The following is a 22223-nucleotide window of genomic DNA, read 5'->3' as shown; positions in this document are numbered from 1 at the left end:
GCTTTCAGCTGCATCTGATCTAATCATGGGGTATGTCGGGATATTTAATCTTCCATCAAAGAGGATAATCTCTCATATCGCTTCAATATATTTTGTACGTTTTAGTTTTCATTCAGTCACATGGATTGAAAAAAAACTACCCATTTAATCACCTTTTAATCACTCTTTGGAAGCTGCCGTTTCAATCTCCGAAATCACCCACCTGTTATGCCAAGATGTTTTAGCGCCTTTATTGTCAAAATTTTTACTTTCTTGTATACGCAATACAGAGAAAGTACAGCTATCGTTAAAAATTTTGAACTCAAGATTTTGACGAATCAAATAAAGCGTTTTCGACGAAGCGAATAAAGCATTTTAGACCTTCCTAAGGTCTAAAAACACTTTAAAATATATATATATATATATATAAATTTGTCTCTGACAATGATAACTCTAAAAATGCTTTAAGCTAGAAGGATCAAATTTGGTACGCGATCTTAACACCAAATTTTAAAATTTCTATCAAATTTTGAACAAAATCCGTTCACAGGAAGTCCATCTGTCCTGCTGTTTGAATGTAATTTAACATGGTAACTACAAAATGAAGACAGCTAGATAGATAAGATTCGGTATACAGATTTAACATATATAGTGTAGATGCCTGTCAAATTTTGAATCAAATCCAATGAGGGGTTGACCGTCTGTTGGTCTGTACTTCCAGAAACATATAAGCTCGATAACTCAGAAACACAATGAGTTCAATATTTTAAATTTGGGATGGGGTTTTGTAACTATCAGTACATTTTGTATTAAATATATGTTTCAATCGATTAAGAAAAATTTGTCTAAAGTGAAAATTTTATTTTCTGATACTATTAATCGCATGCCATAGAGATTAATCGCCAAATAACACTCCAATGATAATACAACAAATTCAGTAAAAATGTGAAATTCTCGCCAAAAAATAATATTTTGTAACTATCGTGCACCAATGTCATGTAAGGTGTGTACGGCATGACAAGTTTATCAAACAATATTTTGAGAAAGTTTTGGGAGACCATTCCTACTGGTTTAAGTTGCATGCTAAATATGAGTTGAATTTATCATAACGAACGAATTCCCACTGAGATTCTAAAAGATTGCATAAATCAGAAGGTTTTCTCCCCCCCCCCCCCAATTTCACGATGATCTGGGAAATAATACGATTGCGATGAGATCAATTTACAAGAAAACTGGGATGGATTTTTCCAAGATTATTGGAATAAAACAGAAGCCATACTGATCCATTCAGCTAAATATTTAGTTATTTCCGATCAGCGGGATAGAGAGAATTCGGCGAGAAGTTCGCGGGGGATATACACCAGCTGTCCATAATGGCATTTATCTATTATATACTTGCAGTACCCGCACATCGTTGCCCGCGGCATAACCTCTCCTTCCCTAAGTGTGGATATTCTTTCTCTGATATTCACTAACCGGCCGTTTCTTTCCTCTACATTTTCATTATCGAGCAACAAACGAAGTGTTTTGGCATTTAATATGTTCAGTTTCTTTTTATTAGTAATAAGTCAATCCTTGTGCACCATAAAGTACAACACAAGTCTTACAGAAGTAAGTAGAAACAACAACATACATGGATAAAAGCAGATAAAAATAAAGATAAAAACAATGGAAAAAAACAAATCAAAAAAGCAAACAAGACTTATTAAAAACTGAAGCAGCAAAGGCAATAAATTTACAGAATGGGAAAAAAGCCATTTTGTGGTCGACCAAAATATGAAGCGAAGGTGGAAACTTAATATTACAGGCATCGATATACACATGTGGGTCGGTGTTGTCGATTCTTGAGATAGTAATTCATATTACCGTGGCCAGTGAGAATTTTTGTTAAGTGAAAATCATTGAAGAAATGCTTGTTATTTAACCTTTGAGAAATTGTGGGAAAAATAATTTAGTTAAAGAGGCAGTTGATAAATTCTGGTACAGCTCATTCCATAAGAGAATGGTCTTTTTGGGATTCTCATTTACGAATATGAGATTCGGGGTAGATCACAGGATCAATGATGTTTAGCTTTGTAGCTTGCTTTGCAAGCCAATCGGCTCTTTCATTCCCTAAAATGCCAGAATGACCTTGGACATGTGAAAAACAGACATTAATGCCTCTTGCTTTTTCCTTTTTTTTTTTTTTTGTGGACATAATGAGTTTTAAATTACTGTTTAAAGTCAACCGTAAACAAAGAAATGGTTCTCATATGCATACCACAGCTCTTGCTATTTGCGCATGCGCAGTTTGAGGTTTTCGCATATGCGCGGATAAGTGCCCAGCACATATACTGCTGTTTTGCGCATGCGCGAATCGTAGTAGAAAAGTAATTAAAATCGCGATTGTAAAACGCCTTTTTTTAATTTCGATATGACTTCAATGTACTGAAAACTTCCCCAATAAATGCCCTACAAAATGATACATATATCTCCAATATCAGTAAAGCATTTCTCGAGTTTTTCTCTTTCAAACGTACAGACGCTTTCAGGAGACTTCATTTTATACTATGTATGCATATATAAAAATTTAATGGAAATATTGCGTTTTATTCGCTTTGGTATTGATAGATAGTGAGTCACTTGAACCATGACAATTGATATTTTAATCAATATTGCTTAATTTTTTTAATGAAAATTATTATTACTTTATAGTATTTATGCTACACTTAACATGGAAATGGTGAAAAAAAGGAGAAGTAAAGCTTTAATTGATACCAAATTCACAACAACAGAAATTTAAAACAATATTATTTGTTAATTCTGTTTTTTCAGACAAACCGTTTCTGGCAACACTAATGAATAACTTTTTCGAGTAGAAAAAGAATTTTTCATTTCTCGGGAATTTTTCATTTCTCGGCTAACAATTATTTGAATATCTAAGCAATACTGTCTTAACCCTGCATTTTTTTTTATAATAATGTGTGGTGAAAGCTTATAAGCCAGTTAACAGCTACGATACACGAGCAATTGCTTTTGTATTGTGGTCATGTTACTCGGCTACAAACCACAATGTCCCAGGTTCCATCCCCGATCATCGCAAATTCGCCACAGATGGGGCATCAAGCGATATCAGATGAAAAAGAAAGCGAAGAAAGATCAAATGAGAATGTAGCAATTTAATAAGAAAAGCTGATTCAATATATAGATATTGTAAATGTAGGCAAAGAATGTTCTCATTTTGGGACTTTGAACTTTAAATCGGAAGTTGGCCGATCTGAAAATGTATAATCTCATGATGGAAAGATTAAGCTTCCAGTATTCAACGAAAGACCAGTGGAGTTTAAAAACTGGCTAACTGGAACTAATTTTAACGTAAAATCGAAAACGTCGTTTACTAAACAGTCACAAAAAAAGTACGTTATCTATCTCAAAATAAAGTGTATGTTTTGATTGCTATTATCTGATTGCTAATGTTACTCATTTTATTTGAATCCCAGATTCTACGCAATAAAGTAGATATTCTTAATAAAAGTAAGAGGCTAACAACCTTTTTTATTAATCGACATCTTTTTGTTTGTGGAATATTACAACAGCGTTGCCAATTTCTCTAAACGAAAAAAAATTGTAACAACGTTGCCATTCACTTAAAATTTTGAATTACAAGAGTAAATATAACAATATTGAAGAATTATCAACAAAAAATTAGCTTTTTAACGATACTAATGTTTTACCAACAAATTAAATTTCTATTTTTAAGGATTTTTTAAAAATAATTTAACAATATTTATCAGCAATTTAGTTCGCACGAAATAAAAAAAAATATAATTTAATCTGCACGAGAACGTTATGCGTGAATGGCAGAAAATTCGCTTTTATTAACGAGTTGCATCACATTGGCAAAAGCTCAAATTAAAATATAAATATTAGTGCAATATATAATTAAATATTATATAAACATAATATAAATAAATATACATATTAATATATATTGTATTATATATAATAATATATAATTAAATATTAGTGCAAATTAAATAAATATGAAATATCATTTTCCTAAAACGTATTTGCGAAATATAACACTAATTAACATCGTGTACAGCATCAGACAACATCGAAATTAGCGAACGAAAGCGAGCAGACGCCGAACCCCCCCCCCCTCCCAATTATAATAAACAGAGATAATTTACGAAGAGGACAAACTTCATCAAATGCTGGAAATATCAATAACATAAAGGAAACAAAAATTGTGAAAAAGCAAAAGAATAAAAAAATCTTGAAAAAAAAATAAATGGATTACAAAATCATTGAAATAAATAAAAAAATGGTTTTTTCCCCTTCTAATTATAAAAATTAGAAATTAAGACACAGAGAAAGAAACCGAAATTTGACAAATAGCATCAAAGCACTTGAAGGTGTCGTATTCAGCGCGATATTTTAAGAATAAATTGGTCGATTATTTTTTTAAAATTAGAATTCATTCCTTCTCGTTGGTTAAATAAAAATATGCGATAAAGACATTATGATGTTAAAAAAAAATAGCTATTTTTTTACAGTCGACTAGATATTTTGGCAGGCCTTATGCGATTGCACGATAAGGGAAAAAAAAATGTTACACTTTTCAACTTAAAAAACTTTGATTTTTTTTAAAAAAATTATTTTTGTGGCAGTATTCAACCGTACTATAAATTTATCAAATCATCTATTACATGCTATGTCTTTCTTTAGAGAAGAAAATCTATAAAAGTTTCACCCCCCCCCCTCTCTGAAGTTAAAGCAACATAGGAAGACACATAATTAAAATTCATGCGAATTAGTGCAATTAATAAAAATTATTTTAAAGCAATGAAAAATATCAGTTTAAATAAAATTTAAAATTAGTTAAAATGTTTTCAATTAGAAAAGATATTGCTTTTAAGAAAAGTCATTTTTTTTTTAATGTTTAATAGACTTAAGTATCATTTTTTTCAGTCTTAATATTTTATATAACTATCTTTGAAAATAGAAAAAAAAATTGTTTCCTTTAAATTAAACTTCTTTGATTAAATTTTGAAAAAATCAATTCACTGTTATTTTTAAAAATAGGTATGGACTGAATTTAGAATCCGTATATCAAAAAGGAAAAAAGAATATATCATCAGGCAAATTTAGACACATAAAAATTCTCAAAATTAATTTTTTTAAAGGAAGGAATGAAAATAATTTCTTATAGAGATAAATTATGGAAACTTTTACATTACATTTCAAAACCGTGAAAAATTATTATTTTCTAACAGAGGAACCACTGAAAAGAGTTTTATAATTTTGCATATATATATATATATATATCTGCAAAATTTCAAATGGTCTTTTTCTCTTTTTTCTGAATAAATTATTTAGTTTTTTCCCTGAAATATTAGAATTTTTTAATTCTCACTTTTTAAACTTGTATTTCTATATAATATGCCAATACTTAAGAAAATTAAAAATTACTCTATGAAGACGGGTCGTTTGATAAAATCCTCACAATAAAAGTTATTTTGTTGTTATAACGTTAATAAAACTACTTACATTGAGGATTAGTTTTCAAAGTCAGCATATAATAATAATGTCCCATCTGAACATTTTTAAAACATTCAAACGAAGCCATACAGAAGGTATATATAGAGAATAGACATTCAAAATACACTAATTCAAACAACAACATAACTAAGTAATTTGAAACTCAGAGTAGAGCCATTAGAAAATTAACTACACAAATTAATAATTATTAATTACAAAGTATTTTATTTTTGGAGATGATTATTTCATCTGTTTTGTATTGTTATCTGATTTAAATGAATTATGTAATTGTGTAAAGTAGAAGGGAAATATTTAATATTTATATTCATTATTACTTTCTGTAAATGTATAATGCTTGAAAATAATTTAAAAGTTTGAGTTTGAGTTTTTTTCCAGCAATCTTTCGGACTACTAAGCAGACATGTTCATGAAAATATTACTAGATTGCGATATCTCTCTTGTGCCTTGAAATTCTTCAATTACAATTTTTTTAATTTTCAATTCTCAGTTTGAGCCCTAGGCAGTATCCGGAATGGCAACGACTTTTATTAAAAAATTTTTGAATCGCATTTGATAAGTTAGTAAGTGCATATAGATCCATGCATAAATATAAAATATTTTTCGAGGGCTTAGAAATGCTATGGATTCCTGTTATATTAAAATTCTTGAGATCTTGAAAGTCACAGCCAACTGGATAAGACACTAAATCCTCATTGCTGATAGTAATTTATCCGAAATATGATCGTTATTAAAAGCCACAGCCGGCTAGATAAGACACTACATCCTTATCAGTTGACAGTAATTTATCCAAAATGTGATCACTATTAAAAGCCACAGCCGACTAGATAAGACGCTACATCCTTATGAGTTGATAGTAATTTAAACAAAAAGTGATCACTATTAAATGCCACAGCCGACTAGAGAAGACGCTACATTCTTATCAGTTGATAGTAATTTATCCAAAATGTGATCGTTATTAAAAGCCACAGTCGGCTAGATAAGACACTACATCCTTATCAGTTGACAGTAATTTATCCAAAATGTGATCACTATTAAAAGCCACAGCCGACTAGATAAGACGCTACATCCTTATCAGTTGATAGTAATTTAAACAAAAAGTGATCACTATTAAATGCCACAGCCGACTAGAGAAGACGCTACATCCTTATCAGTTGATAGTAATTTAAACAAAAAGTGATCACTATTAAATGCCACAGCCGACTAGAGAAGACGCTACATCCTTATCAGTTGATAGTAATTTAAACAAAATGTGATCACTATTAAAAGCCACAGCCGACTAGAAAAATTTTCAATTTAAACAATTTTAAACACTTAAATACTATTTAAATGAAGATAATGAATTCTGGGCATATTCATAATCACTCTGTCTTCGAGAAATTTTAAGTAAATAATTTTCTGTTGTCTTGTATCAATAAAGATTATTGAGCCGCCGTAAACTTTGTTACATCGTTGCTATAATAATCAAAATGACTTAATATGTCTATGTCAATTTACAATATACATTGTAATTAATAATGTTATTATTATTATTATAAATAAAAACATTATTCTCGATATATTATCTAAGGATCAGAAATTCACATTCATTTTTCTGTTTGAATGCCTTAAATTTCTTTTAAACAGATAAATTTCCTTAGAAATATGTAGAGCTTTTATTTGTACAGGGTATATTAAAACTTTCAGCGCAATAATTTAGCTATTTTGCTAAATTTAAACCTACCTCTTTAACTCTCTATCGAACCATGGTCTCTTTTGTTCACTTCCTAATTCAAATTGCGAAAGAAAAGTATTGGTATGAGAGAAGATCACATGACTTGGCAAAAAAAAAAAACATTCTTTTTTGAGCTGCCATCTATATGAAGAAACACATACTAAATTACGTATTATTAAGTAGCCATTCAATCCTACTCCACATTTTATCTTTATGCCAGCAATTTTCTTTCCGTTTTTTATTTTATTTGGCTGTATCTAGATTCTTTTGCAGTTAACACACATGAGCATAAAAGCGTGTGTTTTTTTTTTCTTTGAATGGCTAGTCTTTTGACATTTATTTATTCTATTTTCTTTTAATTATGAGCTCTTTGTAGGTGTAACTCCACTTTTGGTTCACACCTAATCATCATCAGAATGTAAATAAATCTGAAATAATCATCAGAATACAGCATCAGAATAATAATAAGTCGTGTAATAGGAGAGTCTCCCTTATAAGCTTCACATATATACCGACGTTGAATTAACTTACTCGACAACAGTTACATAATCACAGAATCCTTTTAAATTTCAATATCGAATTATAATAATTTTATGGATTGAAAGAAGTGTTAATTATCGGATAAGAAGAAACAACATTGTATAGATGAAACAAAAACATAAGACGAAATGTTAAAATAATTCCAGTTTGAATTACAGTTGCCAGAAACAAAACATAAACAATCTGAAATGCCATGGTCTATTGCCAAATTCAAAAAAAAAATATTAATTAATAGATGATTTGGGAGTTAGTTTTAAATAAAAAAATGACACATCTATTTACACTATCAAATCAATAAGTCGATCAAATTATTAGTATATAACCCTTTAAAAATTTAAAATTTCAATTTATTTTATTTTTAATTTATTTCTTTATAAATTTTATTTAATAAATTAAGTACTATCCTTTTTACAAAAACAAAAATGCAAATAATAATGCAAACATGACAATAACACTATTTGTTCTTAAGATTTATGAGCTGAAGTCATGAAAAAATTTCATCGAATATCAAAATAAATTTTTCCTTTTCAAACGTTTGTTACAATTAAATTTTTGTGTTATTGTTTGAAGACATAAACCGATAGGGCTAAACTATAAAAAATATATACAATGCATGAGAATTAAAAAAAAGTACAGAGTTGATTTGGCGGAAAAAGAAATTTAACTCTCAAAGCACATTTGCAAAACATTAACAAATCATAAACTTTTAAAAGCATTCAGAAAATTCTCGGAATGTTTTTCTAGTTTGATTTTTATCTTTTATTTCTTTCAAAATATCTGTTTTGAATTTTTTTTTATATATTATGTATTGAAATTTCTGCATCGCTGAATGTAATCATTATAAATGTGTTTTGTCACAAATAAAAGTTATTTGGAAAATAATGAAGACTCTAAGAGAAAAGGGAACTTTATTTCGAAAAATATTAAAACAATGTACGAATCTGCAAACCAACTAAAAGCTTTTAGAGAGGGGAAAACAATGGAGAATTAATCTTTAGGAAATTAATTATAGAGTTTTCAGCAAACATTCTGAAATCTGTTTTTTTTTTTTCATTCTAATTCTTTTTTTCTTAATCGCTTAAAATAGGAAAAACTTTCACGATCTTTTCCATTCTGAAAACGAAAAATGAATTAATACAATATAGTTTTTTCATTTGAAATATTTTTAAACATTTCTACGATTATTTTCTCTGTGAGTGGGGAAAAATAATTTTATTATTCGAAAGTCGAAAATAATGTCTCTTCAATCGTAGCTATGCTTTGATTTTTGAAATGTCGAAAGCAAAATTTTAATGCTGTCACATTTATGCGTATGGTTAATTTCTACTCTGAATTTTTAAAATATTCTGTGAATATTAATCTGAATTTTTTTCTAACCTCTTATTGGTAATTTATAAAAACAAATATATAGATATTTTATCCTGGCTTAAAGCCAAGACAGGGTTTTGGCTTTAATGTATGTAGACAAATGTTAATAAACCAATAAATATTATTTTTATTTCCGTTTTTATTAGAACTAAGCTTCATTGTTTAACTCCCAGTATTCATGTCTTAATCATACTCTATAGATACACTGTTTTGTCGAACATGTTTGAAAAAACTGCAAATTTAGATTTTTAGAATGTTGGTTACATCAATTTCCTTTACAAGTTTTTCATTTTATTTAATAAAAATAAAAATTAACTTGTGTGGAAGTTAAAAGTTTAGACTGTCAATGTGCAAGCATTATTTTTTATTCGTTTCAGAAAATAAGTACTCTATTTTGACGAGGAGATACACTTTGAATCCCTATATAAAACAATATATTCCTAATATCAGTTCAATATTTCTTGCATATAAATGATTCAGGTCTGAAACAAAAATATTGCCATACATTATTTAGAGTTTTTTTGTTATAAATTTTCGGGTCTAGTAACTGAATAAATAATTTTAATAATTTCATTGCATACAGTTTTATTAAAAATCACAGACTTAGCTTGTGCTAATTTTGTACATTTGAAAGTAATATAATGTTACGAATCTGTAATGCTGCTTCCCAGCATAGTTGGTTCCATGAGAGGTCCCAGAGCTTGGCGACAAACTTGGCGACCATTTGGTGATTTGGCGGCAAAATAGGTTATACCCGAAACATCGAGCATTTTCCCGATCCGTCCAGTAGGAACGGAGATGCGCCTCGAACGTTCCTGATTGGTTGAGAGGCTTCTAGCCCCGCCTCCTGATGCCTATAAAAGGAAGCAGTCCTGCCGCTGCCGAGGGTGGTGTGAACCGACGGTGAGTCGAGTGGTGAACCAGTGGTGAATTGGAGTCGCGGACCAGTAGAGTCGAAGAGTAGTCGGAAACGACGCTAAAGAACTGGTCTTCCAGAGATAAGCGGAGCAGCGACGGAGTGAAGCTAGTGCTGAACTAAGCTGTGTTCTGCTGTTTGCAGTAGAGAATTGTTGTATGCTGCTGTTTATGCTGTTTTGTATGCTGCTGTGTATGCTGCACATCTCCGCTGAAGATAATCGTCTGTTGTGCTGTATATAGTTGTCGTCTTTGTGCTGTCCTGTGTGTCTTCGTGTAAATAAACGTCGTCGTTTTATTTTCTACTGCCGCCTGGTGATTGAGCGTTCTTCACACCATATAACTTCCACTATCCATACGAACCCCGGAAATTTCGTAACAATAATGTTCTTTATTATTAATTGTTCCATTAAATCGTGAAAAATAGAATGTATGTGGCTCCAGATCCAACGATCATGATTGATTTGAAAGCCCATATCACAGCTGCTATCGCCAGCATCGATGCCGGCATGCTACAAATTGTTAGGCAAAAATTATATTGCAGACTTGATGTATGCCGTATAACAAAAACAGAACGTTCAAAACTGCTTCTATTACCTCTGCATGCATATACATTTTTAATGAATGCATTTATTACATTTTGCGTACTGCTTGTATGGAAGCGAGGCATTCATTTGACTTATCCTGTATAAAACCCAACGATTTAAAAGATTCTTCTTAAAATTTAGAGTTGAACCGAAATTTGTGAAATATTATTTTACAGAATAAATATTTAATAATGTATATATTCTTTAAGGCTAAATAAAACTAACATATGAAATCTCTAGAAAGTAGAGAGTAGAAATAACATATGTTCTTTCTTTTATTTATCTTTTATATTCTTTCTATTATTTATCTTGTAATGATGCTACATTTTCACGTTTCTCGTTTCTTTTTAAAATTCTTTTTGTATGTTCTAGATCTGTGTAAGAGTTTATAGCCGAAATGTCTCGCCAAAATTATTAATCTATAATTTTTTTTTGGCAAAGAAACACGGCATTTAGAGGGGGGGGGGAGGGCCAGATATACGAAACTCTGAATCGCATTTTTTTATTTCCAATATTATTTTTTACACCATTTATAACATTTCCTTTCTTTAAGCATAATGGTGTTATCTTAATAAAAGGGAAACTAAGTTAATTTAAAAAGGCACAAAAATATTGAATGGAAATATTTTAATTGCTTCATGACTGAAGTTCGCAATTAAGCTTATCTAGGAAAATTTTGCTGATCATTAAAACTTACGGATCCAGGGCTTGCATTCGGTATTATTAGACAAAAAAAAGTTTTTTTTTTATCTAGTTTTCTTTTCTAATGAACGACTAAAAGTATGCGAGAGAATTAATTCTAAAAAGAGACAGTCTAGGAGAAAAACAACAGAAGAGCTAGATTGAAAAAGAATATGATATTTTAAGGGTTCTGAATTAACACAATTGCAAAGAGATAACAAAAAAAAAAAAAAAGAGAAGTTTTTGTTTCGAAATAAATACAAAAAAAATGTTTTTCAGCAGAGGTTTAAAAATAATCTTATAAGAAATTCTTTGTTTTAGATATGGAAAACAAATGATTTATTAGATTAACTAAATTGACGTCGAGTTCATTATTCAAATGCAATTTGGTTTATGCTATAATTTTTCTTCTTTTTGAGTTTGAATATTTTTTTTAGATATGAATATACTCAAATGAAAATAAAATAATTTCTTTTAATTGATTTAGATATCTTAATTGGCGGGAATTAAAAAATACATTTTCTTCTTTTTTTATCTCCATCAGACAAAACAAAGCAAGAATAAGAAAACAAAACTCCTTGAGCTATTATTATTTATCATCTAATACTAAAACTTTAAAAATATTTATCAGCCATGCTTAATGTAATTCAAAGATGCTCTTAAAGGTATATGAGCTTGAAATATGTTAAATAATTGCGCAGATTGATTTTAAAAAGAAAAGTAAAGAACACCTCTCTAAAAATATTTTCGAAGGCGATAAACTATATTTGTTGTATAGAAAATCAGGAAAAATGTCTGATGGATTATGATTGATGAAACAAGGAAACTGTCACAATTTTCGAATATTTCTCATTTTTTCATTCGATTGAAATTAAACATGTCGATAGCTTCCTTTTTTCAAAGAAATACCTGTGTTTCATAGATCAAAATAAGCCAAAATACGCGTGTTTCAGAAAGCCCTTTTTCATATTAAAATGAAATTTAAATTGACAAATTTTATAAAGAATGAAATCTCTGTTATACGGCTACAAGAAAACAGCCTCTCTATATTACTTTGCCCCAGAAAATATATTTTCGAAAATAGGAAGCTTTAAAAGTCTGCCTCTATCTACAGTTTTTCTAAGGAATATCCTGAAAGCCATTACAAAAGTTTTTCGCCAAGGATCAGCTATCTCTTTCATGACGTTAATGATAAAATCCATTCTATTATGTTGCTGCTGTCATCATTTGGAGCATTTGTGTGACACGGCGTCTCCGTTTGTAATCTTCTTTCTCATAATATATTAATACCGTTTTCCGATGATAGCGTGTAGTTGTAACCTACGTTGGCGTTTCGAAACTCTGCTTTATTCTCAAGGTTGATGAGAATAGAAATTTCTTACAAAGTTATTTTCTAACCCTTATATAAAAACTAATCTAGTTTTCATTTATTTTGTTGTTTATCATAATTTTACTCTGCTTGTGTTTAATTTAACATTTAATAGAAAATAATAATTTGGCCAATATTCAATCATTAAAAGAAAAAAAAAACTTATTATTCATTTTTTCTTAAGTGCTCCTAGATTGATAGTTTTTTGTTATTAATTTCCAAGTTTTGGTGAACATTTTTTTTCCTCCTTTTGCATATAAATCCTATTTAAGAGATGTGATTATTTATAATGTAGATCAGCATTTATAAAATAAAGGCAGTTTAATTGGAATTTTTTCCTCCTCTTGTATTCTGATGAAGATACGGTTCATGCCAAAAGTGGCGTTACACAGGTAAAAAGCTCATAATTAAAATTTTTAAAAATAGAATTTAAATAGCTATCAAAGGACTGGCTTTTCAAAAAAAAATCTTTCATATGCAATTTATGCAATGTGATTATTCATAATGTAACTCAGCATTTATAAAATATAAACAGTTTAATTGGAATTTTTTTTCCTTCTTCTCTATATAATTCCTATTTATGAGATGTGATTTTTCATAATGTAGCTCAGCGTTTTTGAAATAAAGACAATTTAATTGGATTTTTTTTCCTTTCTTATATAAATCCTATTTAGGAGATATAATTAATCATAACATAGCGTTTGTAAAATAAATACAGTTTAATTAAAAAAAATTTCCCTCCGTCCGTATATAAATCCAATTTATCCAATTATTATTCATAGGACAGCTCAGCGTTTGTAAAATAAAGGCAGTTTAATTTCAATTTTTTTCCTCCTTTTCTCTATAAATCCTATTTATGAGATGTGATTATTCATAATGTAGCTCAGCGTTTATAAAAAAACTCAGTTTAATTGGAATTTCTTTCCTCATTTTGTATATAAATCCAATATATGAGATATTATTATTCATAATGTAGCTCAGTGCTTATACTACAAAAACAATTTAAATTAATTTTTTACATAAATCTAATTTATTAAATGTGATTAATCATATTGTAGCTCAGCGCTTGTAAAATAAAGACAGCTTAATTATAATTTTTTCTCCTTTTTTATATAAATCTAATTTATGAGATGTGATTAATTATAATATAGCTCAGATTTGTAAAATAAAGACAATTTAATTGGAAAATAATTTTTTTAAAAGAAGCTGCAGCCTAGACATGAAAGACTAATTGCTAAGAAAATTCAAATTTTTAATTTTATGAAAATTTTAATTTAAACGATACTTGTTTTGTATTTGAATGAAGTAAATAGCTTTTTTTAGTAGGATATCTTTCAACTTTGGTAACTATTTTCATAATAAAATGTTTTTATGCAGTTGGAGCCAATTTCACTCCAGATTTCCATTGAAGTATCAATACCATGATGTCTTCTTCATTTGATGGTTAATGATTCGGGATTTTTGTTTCTGCTTATTTGCTGCCCCTGAGTTTATTTTTATTTGCATTTCCCTATTATAATTGGATTTTTTTTCTGTAAATAAAACCTAATTGCAATGTTACAATTAATATACATTAAATGTACAACGGTTTATTTTGATCCAAGGTTGTATATATTTCCAGTATTTTTTTTTCAGAATTTTGATATTCCTCTGAAAAAATAATTCTTGTCAATAATGAAATATGTCTCTCACAAAAATTCTAATTTCTTTTCTTTCAAAGTCGACCATAATTAAGAATTTTATTTCCTAAAGCTGTATTCAAGCATGCAGCATTATGATCCGACGATGCGAATAACAATGGTATTTAAGTTTTTTTTTTTTTTTTTTTTAATTTCCTAATCAGGCACAACTTATATAAACCACTGTGAAAGCTTGGCCTCAATTAGAAAAGGAAACGTTCTGAATAAACATATTGCAGCCACCACAAATGGAAGGAAATTAAATAACACAATATTTTGAAACAGAAAAATGAAAAAAAACATGAATTTCATCTAATGTTAGTTCTCGTAATTATACTTAGTCGGAGACTTCGGCCAATATCTCATTATATGATTACTAACTGCTAATCTTGAACTAGATCTTAAATGGTCGTCTGAGACACCCGAACGATATATTATCTTAATTATATACATCATTGAAAATGTAGATTCACACAGATGGTAAAACCAAAGAACGATGTTAAATTATATTAAAATTAGGATACGTCCATTAGATTCCAAAATTTATTCTTAGATTCTGAACAATGTGCTTTTGAAATTATGTCGTTTTAAAGGAGAAAAACTTTGTTTTCCTTAACACAATTTCCATAGATGTTTCTTTTAGTATTGGCATCTTAGGTCTTAGTAAAAGCTGTCACCTCAAAATGTCTTAGTGTTCCACCGGTTGATCGTGGTCGTTTTAATGCCCAGCCCTGACTTATAGTAAAGCAATATTGAATAAATGAAACATACATAATATTAAACAAGATAATAAGCAATTTTTTAATAAAATTTATAGATTGCTAAAATAAAAAAATAAAAAATGTACAGATATTCAAATTTATAAACCACATTTAACCGGAAATAAGAACAAGAGGTTTAAATACCTACAAAAACGTAAAGGAAAAAAATCGCGGTCTGTAAAGCAATTAAAAGAAGAAAGAAAACGATATCTTTAATTCAATATAAGAAATAAAAATATGTGTGTAATAAAATGCCGGAAAAAGGAAAAAAATAGGGGGGGAACGATTATGTGTATTAAATGAAAAATGAAAATTAGCATTCTCATTTATTAGGATAGTTTGCAGGAACTGAGATATTATTTTGAAAATCTCACCAATTTAAAAAAAGCATTTCTTTTGATAATAAATATTTTATCCTCTCTTTTTTTCAATTTTATGAAGATTTTTTAATGGAGAAATTTCTCTGTGGCAGTCATCCACTATTAAGTCGATAAGTTCATTTGTTAAGCAATTCAGAGATATAAAGTTATTCTTAATTTCCGCTGCCTACAAGGATACTTTAAGGTGAATGATCGACTGCTTCGCCATTTTATATCAGACAAATACAATTATTCGAAAATTTCGGAAAGAATCTAAATCTGATTTTATGCAATAACTTCAAATTTCTGAGTTAAAGAATTAATTCTTAAAATTTATTTTCGGAAACAAATATTTTAAAAATAATTACATATCTCTACATCCTTATGTACAAGATACAGGGAAAATATAGTAATCATTAAAAAATTCAAGCTCAAAATTTTTATTAAACTCCACGTTTTAGAACTCCTCTAGTTCAAAACACATTTTTGGCATTACGCATGTCGATATGTGTGTCTGTCAGTGACAAAGATAATTCAAAAACGCTTCGAGCTGAACGGATGAAATTTGGTGTATGATTTCTATGCCAAATTTGTATGTTTCTATCTTATTTTAAACGAAATTTATTCATAAGGAAATCTGTCCGCCCGATTGTCTCGGCAAAAATTGATTATTATAAAACAAAATGAGTTAAATAGATAAAATTTGGTGCAAAGATTTAGTATCTAAAATATACAAATGTATTAAATTTGGAACCAAATTTGTCAAGGAATTGACATTTTGGCGGTCAGCTTAACGATAACTTAAAAATGCAATGACTTAAATATATAAAATTCGGTATGTGATTTCGGGGCTATAATTGTAAATCTGAGCCAGAATTTGGCTTCATTTTGTTAGAAAAAGAAGTTCCTAAAATACAAATTTAAATTTTGAGTATTAATACTGTATTTCAGCGACTAATCGACAAAAATGACAGGATAGGTCAAATAAAAATGCTGGATTCACTCCGAAAATCAATATTTTGTATTATTATTCGCCATTATCATGCAAAGTATTGAGACCTTACAAAAGTTTCAAAATTTGTGTCGAGTGACCAGGATAATACTTGTATTAGAAAATATACGATAAAGTTTTGCGGAGACAATACTCGTTAGTTGATTTTTTTTTGTCTTGGAATTTGATGATGCATTATATATTTTTTAAATACATAAAATGTTGATAAATGTCTTAAAATTTGCAAGAACCAACTTAAGTCCCAAGTTAAATATTTATCTTAAGGACATTTCTAAGAACGGCGGACATTCGCCTCAAGTTGTAATTTTTTGTTGGCGATAAGTCGCCAAATGTAACAACTTTCTTCATCATTTTCTAAATGCGAAAAATCGATGCTCCAAAAGCGATAAATCGCCTATTTTCTGCAAGTACATTTGGACTCTTCAAAAACCCTAAACTAAAACAACATCATGTGTCACACGATAATAAGGACTTACAATTAATTCGTAGAATTTTTATCAAATTTTGAACCAAATCCATTCACAATTATTTTGTCTATCTGATTCCTTGAGTACAAGTGAACTCGATAAAACAAAACCCAAAGAACTTTCCATACAGGTTTAGCACAAAGAATATAGATATTTATCCAGTTTTGAAGTCAATCTGCCAATATGTACTTTCGATTGCATCAATAACTCAAAGTGTAATGACTTAAATCAATGTAATTCGGTGTGTTCTCATGTGATTACAACGGCAGTTGTGTGCCAAATTTTTGTTTCAATCGGTCGACCAAAGGGTGTCCAAAATGCACGATAGATTCACTAAAAATTCTAGATTCAGCCAATAATCTACATTTTTCAACAATTGTTCGCCAAAAGCCATGTAAAAATTTACAGCCGTACCCAAGGTCCACAATTTTATGAGGATGAAAGGAGATATGACTTTTACTGGAAAATATGCGAATAGTTTTATGAAAATCAATCCCACTGGTTTAAATGTCTAACATTTTTTTAAAGAAACGTATTAAATTTTTTTAAAGACATAAAAATTTTATATAAATAATGAACTTTGTAGCAATTGCGTTACTCTATTTTCTCTTTTGGATAATAGATGGCGACGCCTGATTAGGTACGCATCCCACAGTGCATTGCGATTGTTATTATAATGATTAGATGCTGTTCTGTTAAAGGTATGAGCGCGTTAATGTTTTGTCTTTCGTGTTTGGGTTTGTTTTGTATGAAATGTAATCATTAAAGAAATGTTCCCGAAAACATGCGCCATCTTGCTTTCACTGCATGGATCATAATGATCCTCATTCCACCACAGCCTTCCAAATTTCACGACAGAAGAAATAATTTGAGTTGGAAAACATGCTGTCTCGATGGTTTTTCCTGTCTCAAACATTTATTTTATTACATATATTATTTCACTTTTGTAAATATGACATTGTTAGCTTAATGAACACGGCTAAGTGAATTTTTTTAAAAAAAAGTAAAAAGGATAGAAAGGAAACGTTTTAATTGCTTGATTCTAAAATTCGCAATTAAGCTTATCTCGGAAACTTTTACTCATCATTAAAAGTTACGAATTCAGCGTTTACATCTGTTTTTGTTACGCTAAAGACTTTTTTTTATGCAGTTTAGCCTCTAACGAATGACTAATCAGAAGAGAATAATTTAATTCTGAAAAGGGACAGTTTAGAAAAAAACACACAGAAAAAAACAGAGTGTTGAAAAAAGCAGAATCGGATGTTTTAAGCATTCTGAATTGGCGCAAATTTGAACAGATAAGAGAGAAAGAAAATGAAAAAAAAAAAGTTTCCAGATAAATATATTTTTTTGAAATAAATAAAATAAACATTTTTCAAAGAGAGGATTGTAAATATATATGAAATATATATATTTTTTTGCTTTTGTTTTTATCTTTTTCTGCGCATAAAAATTGAGATATTTATTAGATTAAATAAATTGACGTCTAACTTATTACACAAATGCATGTTGTTTTGTTTCGGGATTTTTTTTACTTCTAGAATATGAATCATATTTCTTTTAGGAGTAAAAAAAAAAAAAAAAAAAAATTCCCCCCCTAGTGAAAAGAAAATGCATCCCTTCAAGTACTTTAATACCCAAATGGCGTTTAAAAAAATCATCATGTTTTGTTTTCCGAGTTTTTGATCAGAAAAAATAGATCAAAAATAATAAAACTTTGTTTCTAGTGCCTAAATATTTATTACCGAAATATAAAAGGAATTCCCATTTTCCCAGAGAAAGAATATTATAAGAATTTTTGTGACATTTTAATTCATACGTATATACATTCATCAAATAAATTTAGCAGTTGTTTATATTAAAATACTGAATTTCAATAAAGGATACATTTCATTGTATGAAATCATAATCCTTTAAATCTCTTCAGATATCTTCATTTAAAAGTTGTTTATTAAGCCATTTTTTAATTTAAAGAATTGTTGCTCAAATCCTAAGGACGATGCCTTATTTGAATATTTTATATAAATAAGGATTGAAAAATTTTCTTTGTAATATATTACAGATATTTAATATTTTTCACTTAGTTTGAAATTACATCTAAGATTGAAATCTATTTGAAAATTACAAGAAGCTAGTTTCCAATTCAGCTTATTATATGATACTTTTCTTTAACACGCATTAAAATGTTTCGAGAAAATAACATATTGAAGATGAAATTAAAGCCCCCTTCTCTCGATAATCCAAAGACTATTTTTCTTTCACTAGTTAGAAATTTTTTTCAAAATTTATGTTTTTGATACAAAACTAATTCATTTTGAATTAATTTGGAATTCGAATGAAGCACACTTGGAAATTCTTAATCTCAAAAGAAAATATACTTTTAAGCATAAATTTAACAGTTAATAGTATCACCCATTCATATGGTAATTGTATCATTCATGTTATAAATGTCATCACCATTAGAATGAAACCTGTAATCCTCATTTTTATGCTTACATATGGCTATCCATTCTTATGATTAAAAAAATAAATTATTTTCATAATTGAAAGATCACATTCTTGAAACATTTTACTTTAATTGAGGCTCATATGTGGAATTGAATATTGGAGGAATGATTAAATTTTCAATAAAGCAATTTGAAATTTATGTTCAGTATTAGCTGCAGAATTCCAGAAATTAAAAAAATGTATTTTTAAAAATAAAATGGAATAATTACTTGCAATATGTATTTAAAAATATAAAATATTATTTCCATAAGATAAAAATAAAATAGCAAATATGCATGAAATAATTTTTTTTTTATAAATTTGCATGAAACTAGGTATTTTTTTCGTTGGTAAAAAATGTTTTGGAGCTTGATTTTGAAATAGGGAAAAAAATCGTTTCCAAGATATTGACACATGCGTAATCTGGTAGTCCCGTGATTGTTTAAAACTTACATTGTTTTTTTTTTTTTTTTTGCAAAAAATTCTGGACTTGAGAAAAAAATTTTTGAACTCAATTGATTTTGAAATGGTCAAAAACCATGGATTTTCTAAATGCAGACGTTTGTGAAATATAAATCATGTGTGAGCATGATGCTTTTCTGTCGGATTGATACTATATGACTTTAAAAAAACCATGTCATCATATGATAACTAGAAATTTGCCATAGCAGATTTCAATTATTAATTTTATTTTCATTTATTCATTTTAATTAACTAACGAACTAGCAAACTAGCAAATAGATGCAAAACGTTACGAGTATTGGCAAAAATGGAAATTACTTTTATTCAAATTTTCTTCGCATTAAATAGGTAATGGAGTATGTTTATGTTAATAAATTAACAATTAGAGTTATACAGTTAAAAATATTTTGAAGTTTCTCATTTGATACCTAGCATAATTAAATGTTTAGCTTTTTATATTTTTAAACTGACTTCATCGAGAACTACTCGACATGTTTTCCACATAAGACTTTTGCAAAAATTTCATGGTTTTTTTTTTTAAATCAGTTATTCAATGTGCATATTTTTAGGATAGTTTCAAATATATTATTTCAATGAAATTACTGAAAGTAAACAATATTAAAAATTTAGAAACTATATTTGAATATTATATCGACTTTTTAAAAATTTTAGATACCATAATCCTCATTTTTATGTAGAGTATATTTTAATTAATTGTTTATTTAAGAATATTTCATGTACGTATATTATTAATTGAAACGATATTTGTTAAATTAGGCATTTGTACATTTACCATATGCAGTGATTAAATCACCCAAGATTTCCTGTTAAACTATTGGCTATGTTCGCAACTGATATGCATTAAGCGTAAAGCTCGTTCAATGCCTGCGTTTAATACCCAAGATCATTTGATATTTCATTTATATTGTTGATTGACTCGATATTTGTGAAGAATGGCTCGTAGTTTCTGAAAATAAATATATTAAATGCCCCAAAAGTCACATGATTTCTTTAAGAAAGTATTGGAAAAGCGAATGGAAAATTCGGTTTCCCATTACCATTATAGAAAAATATAATGCAATCACAATCACTCTTCTAGAAAATCTTATGGGAGTGGCAACGCTGCTGTTGCAGAAAAGAATTTCTGAGACGAATAATCCATCTTCGTTTCCTTGTGTTTCTTTCTTCTAAGATCTATGGCTATCTATATGGCTCTATTTCCCTGTTCGTTAACGCTCGTCCTGCTAAGGATTGCTAATTAATCCTGCCAGATTTGTTATTGTTGCAGAAATTGTCTAATAGACGTATCTTGAAAAATTCAAGAAGCTAAATAATGGAAAACAAGCCTTATTTCAGAAAAATGAGAAACAAAAGTATCAAAAACACAGTAGAGGCATCCGCGAAGAACAGCATTTATGGAAATCAACAACATGTTCTCAAATAGCAAATGCGCTGTTAATGCAGCAAGGGAGACTCGCTTTGCAATCAACACTCAGAGATAATTCAGTGAATTGGCTCGCTTTAACTCTCTCCCGTTTATATAGGCTTTCTGCTAGGACATAGAATTTTCTAGAACATTTTGTTGATCTCGAGTTCTAAAATGAATATCACCAAAATTCCTGCGTTTTCCAGAACCTTCAATTTTCCTGAAAATTCTTTTACTGATCATTAATTTGGCATTCATTCAGCAGCTATTAAGAATATATGTTAATTCCTATTCCTTACAATATAGAAAGGTATTATTGCAGATTCATATCACATATAAATTTGCTCGCTTTTCTCTTTGGAAAGCGGACACTTTGCGTCCTAACAGAGCAATAAGGAATCAATGATCATAACAGAATTTAAAGGATTTACTTTTGATACTTTAACTTAAATCAGTAAAAAACAACAGCTGTTGGCTTTGAAATGATTTTTTTTTTCTTAATTTTGTACGCATTTACTAAATATATTCAATAATGGGAAAAACTCACAAATCGAATTTTAAAGGCACAAATAAAGGAAAAGGAAAATAAGTATTTTATTAGATCTATTAAATTTATACATATTTATTAAAAGAGAATTTTTGATGTGTCTTCTTAACACAATTATCATAATAAAAATAATTGAAATCTGATACTCAAATTTCAAATTATCATTTCAGAACATTATTTTTTTTAAATCAGGTGGTATTAGTCCGAGAGAGAAATATCATGTTTTCACATGATTCATATTTCGTAATAACCAACATATAGAAAAGTGTTGGTTTTTGACCATCATAAAATCAATCGAATTTTAAATATTTTTTCTCGAGGCCAATATA

At 28.7% G+C, this 22223-nt stretch overlaps 1 protein-coding gene across 3 annotated transcripts in view; it reads left to right on the top strand.

The window, feature by feature from the left end:
• LOC129957034 (cell adhesion molecule Dscam2-like) overlaps nucleotides 1–22223 on the top strand; it is a 329511-nt gene that overhangs the window by 269448 nt on the left and 37840 nt on the right. The window lies entirely within an intron of this gene.

Source organism: Argiope bruennichi, chromosome 11 (assembly GCF_947563725.1).
Source record: "Argiope bruennichi chromosome 11, qqArgBrue1.1, whole genome shotgun sequence".
In the NCBI taxonomy this organism is placed as follows: domain Eukaryota; kingdom Metazoa; phylum Arthropoda; class Arachnida; order Araneae; family Araneidae; genus Argiope; species Argiope bruennichi.
This window is presented reverse-complemented; position numbering and strand designations above follow the sequence as displayed.